Raw genomic sequence first — 14,585 nt, forward strand, 5'->3', positions numbered from 1 at the left:
ATGCCCCTTTCAGGCTGCAAATGTTTTTGGGACATTCAGAGCTCTCTGACACATTTTTTGGTTCACCAACATTGTCTTCACTTTAGGGGGTCTAGGATGCCTATAAACCCCTTTTTTGGGCCTCCAAAGTTTTTTAAAAACTTTTTTGCAGGCCTATAATGCATTTTAAGGCCTTTTTTGGGTTGCTAACCTATTCTGAACTTTCAGGGGTGTAGGATGCATTTTTCGTGCACAAAATATTTTTGGGAATTTCAGTGGTCTAGCAGGTTAATGCCCCCATCATACTGCAAATGTTGTGGGGACATTCGGAGCTCTCTGACACCGTTTTTGGGCCACAACCATTTTCTGGGCTTTAGGGGGTTTAAGATGCCTGTAAACTCCTTTTTTGGGCCTCCAAAGTTTTCAACATTTTTGCATGCCTAAGATGCATTTTAAGGCCTTTTTTGAGCTGCCAACATTTCTGGGGTGTTTTCTGAACTTTCAGGGGTGTAGCATGCATTTTTCGTGCCAAAAATATTTTGGGAAATTTCAGTGGTCTAGGATGCGGGTTAATGCCCCTTTCAGGCTGCAAATATTTTTGGGACATTCAGAGCTCTCTGACACCGATTTTAGTCCAACAACATTTTCTGGACTTTAGTGGGTCTAGGATGCCTGTAAACCCCTTTTTTGGGTCTCCAAAGTTTTCAACATTTTTGCAGGCCTAAGATGCATTTTAAGGCCTTTTATGAGCTGCCAACATTTCTGGGGTGTTTTCTGAACTTTCAGGGGTGTAGCATGCATTTTTCATGCCAAAAATATTTTGGGAAATTTAAGTGGTCTAAGATGCAGGTTAATGCCTGTTTCAGGCTGCAAATGTTTTTGGGATATTCAGAGATCTTTGACACATTTTTTGGTCCACCAACATTTTCTGGACTTTAGGGGGTCTAGGATGCCTGTAAACCCCTTTTTGAGCCTCCAAAGTTTTCAACATTTTTGTAGGCCTAAAATGCATTTTAAGGCCTTTTTGGGCTGCTAACATATTCTGAGCTTTCAGGGGTATAGGATGCATTTTTCGTGCACAAAATATTTTTGGGAATTTCAGTGGTCTAGGATGCAGGTTAATGCCCCCTTCAGACTGCAAATGTTGTTGGGACATTCAGAGCTCTCTGATACCGCTTTTGGGCCACAACCATTTTCTGGACTTTAGGGGGTCTAAGATGCCTGTAAACCCCTTTTTTGGGTCTCCAAAGTTTTCAACATTTTTGTAGGCCTAAAATGCATTTTAAGGCCTTTTTGGGCTGCTAACATATTCTGAGCTTTCAGGGGTATAGTATGCATTTTTCGTGCACAAAATATTTTTGGGAATTTCAGCGGTCTAGGATGCAGGTTAATGCCCCCTTCAGACTGCAAATGTTGTTGTGACATTCAGAGCTCTCTGATACCGCTTTTGGGCCACAACCATTTTCTGGACTTTAGGGGGTCTAAGATGCCTGTAAACCCCTTTTTTGGGTCTGCAAAGTTTTCAACATTTTTACAGGCCTAAGATGCATTTTAAGGCCTTTTTTGAGCTGCCAACATTTCTGGGATATTTTCTGAACTTTCAGGGGTGTAGCATGCATTTTCCATGGCAAAAATATTTTGGGAAATTTCAGTGGTCTAGGATGCGGGTTAATGCCCCTTTCAGGCTGCAAATGTTTTTGGGACATTCAGAGCTCTCTGACACTGTTTTTGATCCAACAACATTTTCTGGACTTTAGGGGGTCTAGGATGCCTGTAAACCCCTTTTTTGGGCCTCCAAAGTTTTCAACATTTATGTAGGCTTAAAATGCATTTTAAGGCCTTCTTTGGGTTGCTAACATATTCTGAGCTTTCAGGGGTATAGGATGCATTTTTCGTGCACAAAATATTTTTGGGAATTTAAGAGGTCTAGGATGCGGGTTAATGCCCCTTTCAGGCTGCAAATGTTTTTGGGACATTCAGAGCTCTCTGACACATTTTTTGGTTCACCAACATTGTCTTCACTTTAGGGGGTCTAGGATGCCTGTAAACCCCTTTTTTGGGCCGCCAAAGTTTTTTTAAAACTTTTTTGCAGGCCTATAATGCATTTGAAGGCCTTTTTTGGGTTGCTAACCTATTCTGAACTTTCAGGGGTGTAGGATGCATTTTTCGTGCACAAAATATTTTTGGGAATTTCAGTGGTCTAGCAGGTTAATGCCCCCATCAGACTGCAAATGTTGTGGGGACATTCAGAGCTCTCTGACACCGTTTTTGGGCCACAACCATTTTCTGGACTTTAGGGGGTTTAAGATGCCTGTAAACTCCTTTTTTGGGTCTCCAAAGTTTTCAACATTTTTGCATGCCTAAGATGCATTTTAAGGCCTTTTTTGAGCTGCCAACATTTCTGGGGTGTTTTCTGAACTTTCAGGGGTGTAGCATGCATTTTTCGTGCCAAAAATATTTTGGGAAATTTCAGTGGTCTAGGATGCGGGTTAATGCCCCTTTCAGGCTGCAAATATTTTTGGGACATTCAGAGCTCTCTGACACCGATTTTAGTCCAACAACATTTTCTGGACTTTAGGGGGTCTAGGATGCCTGTAAACCCCTTTTTTGGGTCTCCAAAGTTTTCAACATTTATGCAGGCCTAAGATGCATTTTAATGCCTTTTTTGGGCTGCTAACATATTCTGAACTTTCAGGGGTGTAGTATGCATTTTTCGTGCACAAAATATTTTTGGGAATTTCAGTGGTCTAGGATGCGGGTTAATGCTCCTTTCAGACTGCAAATGGTTTTGGGACATTCAGAGCTCTCTGACACAGTTTTCGGTCCACCAACATTGTTTGGACTTTAGGGGGTCTAGGATGCCTGTAAACCCCTTTTTTGGGCTTCCAAAGTTTTTTTTAAACAGTTTTGCAGGCCTATAATGCATTTTAAGGCCTTTTTTGGGTTGCTAACCTATTCTGAACTTTCAGGGGTGTAGGATGCATTTTTCGTGCCAAAAATATTTTTGGGAATTTCAGTGGTCTAAGATGCAGGTTACTGCCCATTTCAGGCTGTAAATGTTTTTGGGACATTCAGAGATCTTTGACACATTTTTTGGTCCACCAACATTTTTTGGATTTTAGGGGGTCTAGGATGCCTGTAAACCCCTTTTTGGGCCTCCAAAGTTTTCAACATTTTTGTAGGCCTAAAATGCATTTTAAGGCCTTTTTTGAGCTGCCAACATTTCTGGGGTGTTTTCTGAACTTTCAGGGGTGTAGCATACATTTTTCATGCCAAAAATATTTTGGGAAATTTCAGTGGTCTAGGATGTGGGTTAATGCCCCTTTCAGGCTGCAAATGTTTTTGGGACATTCAGAGCTCTCTGACACCGTTTTTGATCCAACAACATTTTCTGGACTTTAGGGGGTCTAGGATGCCTGTAAACCCCTTTTTTGGGCCTCCAAAGTTTTTTTTAAACAGTTTTGCAGCCCTATAATGCATTTTAAGGCCTTTTTTGGGTTGCTAACCTATTCTGAACTTTCAGGGGTGTAGGATGCATTTTTCGTGCCAAAAATATTTTTGGGAATTTCAGTGGTCTAAGATGCAGGTTACTGCCCATTTCAGGCTGTAAATGTTTTTGGGACATTCAGAGATCTTTGACACATTTTTTGGTCCACCAACATTTTTTGGATTTTAGGGGGTCTAGGATGCCTGTAAACCCCTTTTTGGGCCTCCAAAGTTTTCAACATTTTTGTAGGCCTAAAATGCATTTTAAGGCCTTCTTTGGGCTGCTAACATATTCTGAGCTTTCAGGGGTATAGGATGCATTTTTCGTGCACAAAATATTTTTGGGAATTTCCGAGGTCTAGGATGCGGGTTAATGCCCCTTTCAGGCTGCAAATGTTTTTGGGACATTCAGAGCTCTCTGACAGCGTTTTTGATCCAACAACATTTTCTGGACTTTAGGGGGTCTAAGATGCCTGTAAACCCCTTTTTTTGGGTCTCCAAAGTTTTCAACATTTATGCATGCCTAAGATGCATTTTAAGGCCTTTTTTGAGCTGCCAACATTTCTGGGGTGTTTTCTGAACTTTCAGGGGTGTAGCATGCATTTTTCGTGCCAAAAATATCTTGGGAAATTTCAGTGGTCTAGGATGCGGGTTAATGCCCCTTTCAGGCTGCAAATGTTTTTGGGACATTCAGAGCTCTCTGACACCATTTTTGGTCCAACAACATTTTCTGGACTTTAGGGGTCTAGGATTCCTGTCAACCCCTTTTTTGGGCCTCCAAAGTTTTCTATATTTTTGCAGGCCTAAAATGCATTTTAATGCCTTTTTTGGGCTGCTAACAAATTCTGAACTTTCAGCGGTGTAGTATGCATTTTTCGTGCAGAAAATATTTTTGGGAATTTCAGAGGTCTAGATGCGGGTTAATGCCCCTTTCAGGCTGCACATGTTTTTGGGACATTCAGAGCTCTCTGATACCGTTTTTGATCCAACAACATTTTCTGGACTTTAGGGGGTCTAGGATGCCTGTAAACCCCTTTTTTGGGTCTCCAAAGTTTTCAACATTTATGCAGGCCTAAGATGCATTTTAAGGCCTTTTTTGAGCTGCCAACATTTCTGGGGTGTTTTCTGAACTTTCAGGGGTGTAGCATGCATTTTTCATGCCAAAAATATTTTGGGAAATTTCAGTGGTCTAGTATGCGGGTTAATGCCCCTTTCAGGCTGCAAATGTTTTTGGGACATTCAGAGCTCTCTGACACATTTTTTGGTTCACCAACATTGTCTTCACTTTAGGGGGTCTAGGATGCCTGTAAACCCCTTTTTTGGGCCTCCAAAGTTTTTTTAAAACTTTTTTGCAGGCCTATAATGCATTTTAAGGCCTTTTTTGGGTTGCTAACCTATTCTGAACTTTCAGGGGTGTAGGATGCATTTTTCGTGCACAAAATATTTTTGGGAATTTCAGTGGTCTAGCAGGTTAATGCCCCCATCAGACTGCAAATGTTGTGGGGACATTCAGAGCTCTCTGACACCGTTTTTGGGCCACAACCATTTTCTGGGCTTTAGGGGGTTTAAGATGCCTGTAAACTCATTTTTTGGGCCTCCAAAGTTTTCAACATTTTTGCATGCCTAAGATGCATTTTAAGGCCTTTTTTGAGCTGCCAACATTTCTGGGGTGTTTTCTGAACTTTCAGGGGTGTAGCATGCATTTTTCGTGCCAAAAATATTTTGGGAAATTTCAGTGGTCTAGGATGCGGGTTAATGCCCCTTTCAGGCTGCAAATATTTTTGGGACATTCAGAGCTCTCTGACACCGATTTTAGTCCAACAACATTTTCTGGACTTTAGGGGGTCTAGGATGCCTGTAAACCCCTTTTTTGGGTCTCCAAAGTTTTCAACATTTTTGCAGGCCTAAGATGCATTTTAAGGCCTTTTATGAGCTGCCAACATTTCTGGGGTGTTTTCTGAACTTTCAGGGGTGTAGCATGCATTTTTCATGCCAAAAATATTTTGGGAAATTTAAGTGGTCTAAGATGCAGGTTAATGCCTGTTTCAGGCTGCAAATGTTTTTGGGATATTCAGAGATCTTTGACACATTTTTTGGTCCACCAACATTTTCTGGACTTTAGGGGGTCTAGGATGCCCCCCTTTTTGAGCCTCCAAAGTTTTCAACATTTTTGTAGGCCTAAAATGCATTTTAAGGCCTTTTTGGGCTGCTAACATATTCTGAGCTTTCAGGGGTATAGGATGCATTTTTCGTGCACAAAATATTTTTGGGAATTTCAGCGGTCTAGGATGCAGGTTAATGCCCCCTTCAGACTGCAAATGTTGTTGTGACATTCAGAGCTCTCTGATACCGCTTTTGGGCCACAACCATTTTCTGGACTTTAGGGGGTCTAAGATGCCTGTAAATCCCTTTTTTGGGTCTCCAAAGTTTTCAACATTTTTACAGGCCTAAGATGCATTTTAAGGCCTTTTTTGAGCTGCCAACATTTCTGGGATATTTTCTGAACTTTCAGGGGTGTAGCATGCATTTTCCATGCCAAAAATATTTTGGGAAATTTCAGTGGTCTAGGATGCGGGTTAATGCCCCTTTCAGGCTGCAAATGTTTTTGGGACATTCAGAGCTCTCTGACACTGTTTTTGATCCAACAACATTTTCTGGACTTTAGGGGGTCTAGGATGCCTGTAAACCCCTTTTTTGGGCCTCCAAAGTTTTCAACATTTTTGTAGGCTTAAAATGCATTTTAAGGCCTTCTTTGGGTTGCTAACATATTCTGAGCTTTCAGGGGTATAGGATGCATTTTTCGTGCACAAAATATTTTTGGGAATTTAAGAGGTCTAGGATGCGGGTTAATGCCCCTTTCAGGCTGCAAATGTTTTTGGGACATTCAGAGCTCTCTGACACATTTTTTGGTTCACCAACATTGTCTTCACTTTAGGGGGTCTAGGATTCCTGTAAACCCCTTTTTTGGGCCGCCAAAGTTTTTTAAAAACTTTTTTGCAGGCCTATAACGCATTTGAAGGCCTTTTTTGGGTTGCTAACCTATTCTGAACTTTCAGGGGTGTAGGATGCATTTTTCGTGCACAAAATATTTTTGGGAATTTCAGTGGTCTAGCAGGTTAATGCCCCCATCAGACTGCAAATGTTGTGGGGACATTCAGAGCTCTCTGACACCGTTTTTGGGCCACAACCATTTTCTGGACTTTAGGGGGTTTAAGATGCCTGTAAACTCCTTTTTTGGGTCTGCAAAGTTTTCAACATTTTTGCATGCCTAAGATACATTTTAAGGCCTTTTTTGAGCTGCCAACATTTCTGGGGTGTTTTCTGAACTTTCATGGGTGTAGCATGCATTTTTCGTGCCAAAAATATTTTGGGAAATTTCAGTGGTCTAGGATGCGGGTTAATGCCCCTTTCAGGCTGCAAATATTTTTGGGACATTCAGAGCTCTCTGACACCGATTTTAGTCCAACAACATTTTCTGGACTTTAGGGGGTCTAGGATGCCTGTAAACCCCTTTTTTGGGTCTCCAAAGTTTTCAACATTTATGCAGGCCTAAGATGCATTTTAAGGCCTTTTTTGAGCTGCCAACATTTCTGGGGTGTTTTCTGAACTTTCAGGGGTGTAGCATGCATTTTTCATGCCAAAAATATTTTGGGAAATTTCAGTGGTCTAGTATGCGGGTTAATGCCCCTTTCAGGCTGCAAATGTTTTTGGGACATTCAGAGCTCTCTGACACATTTTTTGGTTCACCAACATTGTCTTCACTTTAGGGGGTCTAGGATGCCTGTAAACCCCTTTTTTGGGCCTCCAAAGTTTTTTAAAAACTTTTTTGCAGGCCTATAATGCATTTTAAGGCCTTTTTTGGGTTGCTAACCTATTCTGAACTTTCAGGGGTGTAGGATGCATTTTTCGTGCACAAAATATTTTTGGGAATTTCAGTGGTCTAGCAGGTTAATGCCCCCATCAGACTGCAAATGTTGTGGGGACATTCAGAGCTCTCTGACACCGTTTTTGGGCCACAACCATTTTCTGGGCTTTAGGGGGTTTAAGATGCCTGTAAACTCCTTTTTTGGGCCTCCAAAGTTTTCAACATTTTTGCATGCCTAAGATGCATTTTAAGGCCTTTTTTGAGCTGCCAACATTTCTGGGGTGTTTTCTGAACTTTGAACTTTCAGGGGTGTAGCATGCATTTTTCGTGCCAAAAATATTTTGGGAAATTTCAGTGGTCTAGGATGCGGGTTAATGCCCCTTTCAGGCTGCAAATATTTTTGGGACATTCAGAGCTCTCTGACACCGATTTTAGTCCAACAACATTTTCTGGACTTTAGGGGGTCTAGGATGCCTGTAAACCCCTTTTTTGGGTCTCCAAAGTTTTCAACATTTTTGCAGGCCTAAGATGCATTTTAAGGCCTTTTATGAGCTGCCAACATTTCTGGGGTGTTTTCTGAACTTTCAGGGGTGTAGCATGCATTTTTCATGCCAAAAATATTTTGGGAAATTTAAGTGGTCTAAGATGCAGGTTAATGCCTGTTTCAGGCTGCAAATGTTTTTGGGATATTCAGAGATCTTTGACACATTTTTTGGTCCACCAACATTTTCTGGACTTTAGGGGGTCTAGGATGCCTGTAAACCCCTTTTTGAGCCTCCAAAGTTTTCAACATTTTTGTAGGCCTAAAATGCATTTTAAGGCCTTTTTGGGCTGCTAACATATTCTGAGCTTTCAGGGGTATAGGATGCATTTTTCGTGCACAAAATATTTTTGGGAATTTCAGCGGTCTAGGATGCAGGTTAATGCCCCCTTCAGACTGCAAATGTTGTTGGGACATTCAGAGCTCTCTGATACCGCTTTTGGGCCACAACCATTTTCTGGACTTTAGGGGGTCTAAGATGCCTGTAAACCCCTTTTTTGGGTCTCCAAAGTTTTCAACATTTTTGTAGGCCTAAAATGCATTTTAAGGCCTTTTTGGGCTGCTAACATATTCTGAGCTTTCAGGGGTATAGGATGCATTTTTCGTGCACAAAATATTTTTGGGAATTTCAGCGGTCTAGGATGCAGGTTAATGCCCCCTTCAGACTGCAAATGTTGTTGTGACATTCAGAGCTCTCTGATACCGCTTTTGGGCCACAACCATTTTCTGGACTTTAGGGGGTCTAAGATGCCTGTAAACCCCCTTTTTGGGTCTCCAAAGTTTTCAACATTTTTACAGGCCTAAGATGCATTTTAAGGCCTTTTTTGAGCTGCCAACATTTCTGGGATATTTTCTGAACTTTCAGGGGTGTAGCATGCATTTTCCATGCCAAACATATTTTGGGAAATTTCAGTGGTCTAGGATGCGGGTTAATGCCCCTTTCAGGCTGCAAATGTTTTTGGGACATTCAGAGCTCTCTGACACTGTTTTTGATCCAACAACATTTTCTGGACTTTAGGGGGTCTAGGATGCCTGTAAACCCCTTTTTTGGGCCTCCAAAGTTTTCAACATTTTTGTAGGCTTAAAATGCATTTTAAGGCCTTCTTTGGGTTGCTAACATATTCTGAGCTTTCAGGGGTATAGGATGCATTTTTCGTGCACAAAATATTTTTGGGAATTTAAGAGGTCTAGGATGCGGGTTAATGCCCCTTTCAGGCTGCAAATGTTTTTGGGACATTCAGAGCTCTCTGACACATTTTTTGGTTCACCAACATTGTCTTCACTTTAGGGGGTCTAGGATGCCTGTAAACCCCTTTTTTGGGCCGCCAAAGTTTTTTTAAAACTTTTTTGCAGGCCTATAATGCATTTGAAGGCCTTTTTTGGGTTGCTAACCTATTCTGAACTTTCAGGGGTGTAGGATGCATTTTTCGTGCACAAAATATTTTTGGGAATTTCAGTGGTCTAGCAGGTTAATGCCCCCATCAGACTGCAAATGTTGTGGGGACATTCAGAGCTCTCTGACACCGTTTTTGGGCCACAACCATTTTCTGGACTTTAGGGGGTTTAAGATGCCTGTAAACTCCTTTTTTGGGTCTCCAAAGTTTTCAACATTTTTGCATGCCTAAGATGCATTTTAAGGCCTTTTTTGAGCTGCCAACATTTCTGGGGTGTTTTCTGAACTTTCAGGGGTGTAGCATGCATTTTTCGTGCCAAAAATATTTTGGGAAATTTCAGTGGTCTAGGATGCGGGTTAATGCCCCTTTCAGGCTGCAAATATTTTTGGGACATTCAGAGTTCTCTGACACCGATTTTAGTCCAACAACATTTTCTGGACTTTAGGGGGTCTAGGATGCCTGTAAACCCCTTTTTTGGGTCTCCAAAGTTTTCAACATTTTTGCAGGCCTAAGATGCATTTTAAGGCCTTTTATGAGCTGCCAACATTTCTGGGGTGTTTTCTGAACTTTCAGGGGTGTAGCATGCATTTTTCATGCCAAAAATATTTTGGGAAATTTAAGTGGTCTAAGATGCAGGTTAATGCCTGTTTCAGGCTGCAAATGTTTTTGGGATATTCAGAGATCTTTGACACATTTTTTGGTCCACCAACATTTTCTGGACTTTAGGGGGTCTAGGATGCCTGTAAACCCCTTTTTGAGCCTCCAAAGTTTTCAACATTTTTGTAGGCCTAAAATGCATTTTAAGGCCTTTTTGGGCTGCTAACATATTCTGAGCTTTCAGGGGTATAGGATGCATTTTTCGTGCACAAAATATTTTTGGGAATTTCAGCGGTCTAGGATGCAGGTTAATGCCCCCTTCAGACTGCAAATGTTGTTGGGACATTCAGAGCTCTCTGATACCGCTTTTGGGCCACAACCATTTTCTGGACTTTAGGGGGTCTAAGATGCCTGTAAACCCCTTTTTTGGGTCTCCAAAGTTTTCAACATTTCTGTAGGCCTAAAATGCATTTTAAGGCCTTTTTGGGCTGCTAACATATTCTGAGCTTTCAGGGGTATAGGATGCATTTTTCGTGCACAAAATATTTTTGGGAATTTCAGCGGTCTAGGATGCAGGTTAATGCCCCCTTCAGACTGCAAATGTTGTTGTGACATTCAGAGCTCTCTGATACCGCTTTTGGGCCACAACCATTTTCTGGACTTTAGGGGGTCTAAGATGCCTGTAAACCCCTTTTTTGGGTCTCCAAAGTTTTCAACATTTTTGCAGGCCTAAGATGCATTTTAAGGCCTTTTTTGAGCTGCCAACATTTCTGGGATGTTTTCTGAACTTTCAGGAGTGTAGCATACATTTTTCGTGGTAAAAATATTTTTGGAAATTTCAGTGGTCTGGGATGCGGGTTAATGCCCATTTCAGGCTGCAAATGTTTTTGGGACATTCAGAGCTCTCTGACACCGATTTTGGTCCCACAACATTTTCTGGACTTTAGGGGGTCTAGGATGCCTGTAAACCCCTTTTTTGGGCCTCCAAAGTTTTTAACATTTTGAAGGCCTAAGATGCATTTTAAGGCCTTTGCTTGAGCTGCCAACATTTTCTGAACTTTCAGGGGTGTAGGATGCATTTTTCGTGCCAAAAATATTTTTGGGAATTTCAGTGGTCTAGGATGCGGGTTAATGCCCCTTTCAGGTTGCAAATGTTTTTGGGACATTCAGAGCTCTCTGACACTGTTTTTGATCGAACAACATTTTCTGGACTTTAGGGGGTCTAGGATGCCTGTAAACCTCTTTTTTGGGCCTCCAAAGTTTTCAACATTTTTGTAGGCCTAAAATGCATTTTAAGGCCTTCTTTGGGTTGCAAACATATTCTGAGCTTTCAGGGGTGTAGGATGCATTTTTCGTGCACAAAATATTTTTGGGAATTTAAGAGGTCTAGGATGCCGGTTAATGCCCCTTTCAGGCTGCAAATGTTTTTGAGACATTCAGAGCTCTCTGACACCACATTTGGTCCACCAACATTTTCTGGACTTTAGGGGGTCTAGGATGCCTGTAAACCCCTTTTTTTGGGCCTCCAAAGTTTTCAACATTTTTGAAGGCCTAACATGCATTTTAAGGCCTTTTTTGAGCTGCCAACATTTCTGGGGTGTTTTCTGAACTTTCAGGGGTGAGCATGCATTTTTCATGCCAAAAATATTTTGGGAAATTTCAGTGATCTAGGATGCGGGTTAATGCCCCTTTCAGGCTGCAAATGATTTTGGGACATTCAGAGCTCTCTGACACATTTTTTGGTTCACCAACATTGTCTTCACTTAAGCACTTTAGGGGGTCTAGGATGCCTGTAAACCCCTTTTTTGGGCCTCCAAAGTTTTTTAAAAACATTTTTGCAGGCATATAATGCATTTTAAGGCCTTTTTTGGGTTGCTAACGTATTCTGAACTTTCAGGGGTGTAGGATGCATTTTTCGTGCACAAAATATTTTTGGGAATTTCAGGGGTCTAGCAGGTTAATGCCCCCATCAGACTGCAAATGTTGTTGGGACATTCAGAGCTCTCTGACACCGTTTTTGGGCCACAACCATTTTCTGGACTTTAAGGGGTTAAGATGCCTGTAAACCCCTTTTTTGGGTCTCCAAAGTTTTCAACATTTTTGCATGCCTAAGATGCATTTTAAGGCCTTTTTTGAGCTGCCAACATTTCTGGGGTGTTTTTTGAACTTTCAGGGGTGTAGCATGCATTTTTCGTGTCAAAAATATTTTGGGAAATTTCAGTGGTCTAGGATGCGGGTTAATGCCCCTTGCAGGCTGCAAATGTTTTTGGGACATTCAGAGCTCTCTGACACCGATTTTGGTCCAACAACATTTACTGGACTTCAGGGGGTCTAGGATGCCTGTAAACCCCTTTTTTGGGCCTCCAGAGTTTTCAACATTATTGTAGGCCTAAAATGCATTTTAAGACCTTCTTTGGGCTGCTAACATATTCTGAGCTTTCAGGGGTGTAGGATGCATTTTTCGTGCACAAAATATTTTTGGGAATTTCAGTGGTCTAGCAGGTTAATGCCCCCATCAGACTGCAAATGTTGTGGGGACATTCAGAGCTCTCTGACACCGTTTTTGGGCCACAACCATTTTCTGGACTTTAGGGGGTTTAAGATGCCTGTAAACTCCTTTTTTGGGTCTCCAAAGTTTTCAACATTTTTGCATGCCTAAGATGCATTTTAAGGCCTTTTTTGAGCTGCCAACATTTCTGGGGTGTTTTCTGAACTTTCAGGGGTGTAGCATGCATTTTTCGTGCCAAAAATATTTTGGGAAATTTCAGTGGTCTAGGATGCGGGTTAATGCCCCTTTCAGGCTGCAAATATTTTTGGGACATTCAGAGCTCTCTGACACCGATTTTAGTCCAACAACATTTTCTGGACTTTAGGGGGTCTAGGATGCCTGTAAACCCCTTTTTTGGGTCTCCAAAGTTTTCAACATTTATGCAGGCCTAAGATGCATTTTAATGCCTTTTTTGGGCTGCTAACATATTCTGAACTTTCAGGGGTGTAGTATGCATTTTTCGTGCACAAAATATTTTTGGGAATTTCAGTGGTCTAGGATGCGGGTTAATGCTCCTTTCAGACTGCAAATGGTTTTGGGACATTCAGAGCTCTCTGACACAGTTTTCGGTCCACCAACATTGTTTGGACTTTAGGGGGTCTAGGATGCCTGTAAACCCCTTTTTTGGGCTTCCAAAGTTTTTTTTAAACAGTTTTGCAGGCCTATAATGCATTTTAAGGCCTTTTTTGGGTTGCTAACCTATTCTGAACTTTCAGGGGTGTAGGATGCATTTTTCGTGCCAAAAATATTTTTGGGAATTTCAGTGGTCTAAGATGCAGGTTACTGCCCATTTCAGGCTGTAAATGTTTTTGGGACATTCAGAGATCTTTGACACATTTTTTGGTCCACCAACATTTTTTGGTTTTTAGGGGGTCTAGGATGGCTGTAAACCCCTTTTTGGGCCTCCAAAGTTTTCAACATTTTTGTAGGCCTAAAATGCATTTTAAGGCCTTTTTTGAGCTGCCAACATTTCTGGGGTGTTTTCTGAACTTTCAGGGGTGTAGCATACATTTTTCATGCCAAAAATATTTTGGGAAATTTCAGTGGTCTAGGATGTGGGTTAATGCCCCTTTCAGGCTCCAAATGTTTTTGGGACATTCAGAGCTCTCTGACACCGTTTTTGATCCAACAACATTTTCTGGACTTTAGGGGGTCTAGGATGCCTGTAAACCCCTTTTTTGGGCCTCCAAAGTTTTTTTTAAACAGTTTTGCAGCCCTATAATGCATTTTAAGGCCTTTTTTGGGTTGCTAACCTATTCTGAACTTTCAGGGGTGTAGGATGCATTTTTCGTGCCAACAATATTTTTGGGAATTTCAGTGGTCTAAGATGCAGGTTACTGCCCATTTCAGGCTGTAAATGTTTTTGGGACATTCAGAGATCTTTGACACATTTTTTGGTCCACCAACATTTTTTGGATTTTAGGGGGTCTAGGATGCCTGTAAACCCCTTTTTGGGCCTCCAAAGTTTTCAACATTTTTGTAGGCCTAAAATGCATTTTAAGGCCTTCTTTGGGCTGCTAACATATTCTGAGCTTTCAGGGGTATAGGATGCATTTTTCGTGCACAAAATATTTTTGGGAATTTCCGAGGTCTAGGATGCGGGTTAATGCCCCTTTCAGGCTGCAAATGTTTTTGGGACATTCAGAGCTCTCTGACAGCGTTTTTGATCCAACAACATTTTCTGGACTTTAGGGGGTCTAAGATGCCTGTAAACCCCTTTTTTTGGGTCTCCAAAGTTTTCAACATTTATGCATGCCTAAGATGCATTTTAAGGCCTTTTTTGAGCTGCCAACATTTCTGGGGTGTTTTCTGAACTTTCAGGGGTGTAGCATGCATTTTTCGTGCCAAAAATATCTTGGGAAATTTCAGTGGTCTAGGATGCGGGTTAATGCCCCTTTCAGGCTGCAAATGTTTTTGGGACATTCAGAGCTCTCTGACACCATTTTTGGTCCAACAACATTTTCTGGACTTTAGGGGTCTAGGATTCCTGTCAACCCCTTTTTTGGGCCTCCAAAGTTTTCTATATTTTTGCAGGCCTAAAATGCATTTTAATGCCTTTTTTGGGCTGCTAACAAATTCTGAACTTTCAGCGGTGTAGTATGCATTTTTCGTGCAGAAAATATTTTTGGGAATTTCAGAGGTCTAGATGCGGGTTAATGCCCCTTTCAGGCTGCA

Source organism: Ambystoma mexicanum, chromosome 1p (assembly GCF_040938575.1).
Source record: "Ambystoma mexicanum isolate Mex_15411 chromosome 1p, UKY_AmexF1_1, whole genome shotgun sequence".
Lineage (NCBI taxonomy): Eukaryota > Metazoa > Chordata > Amphibia > Caudata > Ambystomatidae > Ambystoma > Ambystoma mexicanum.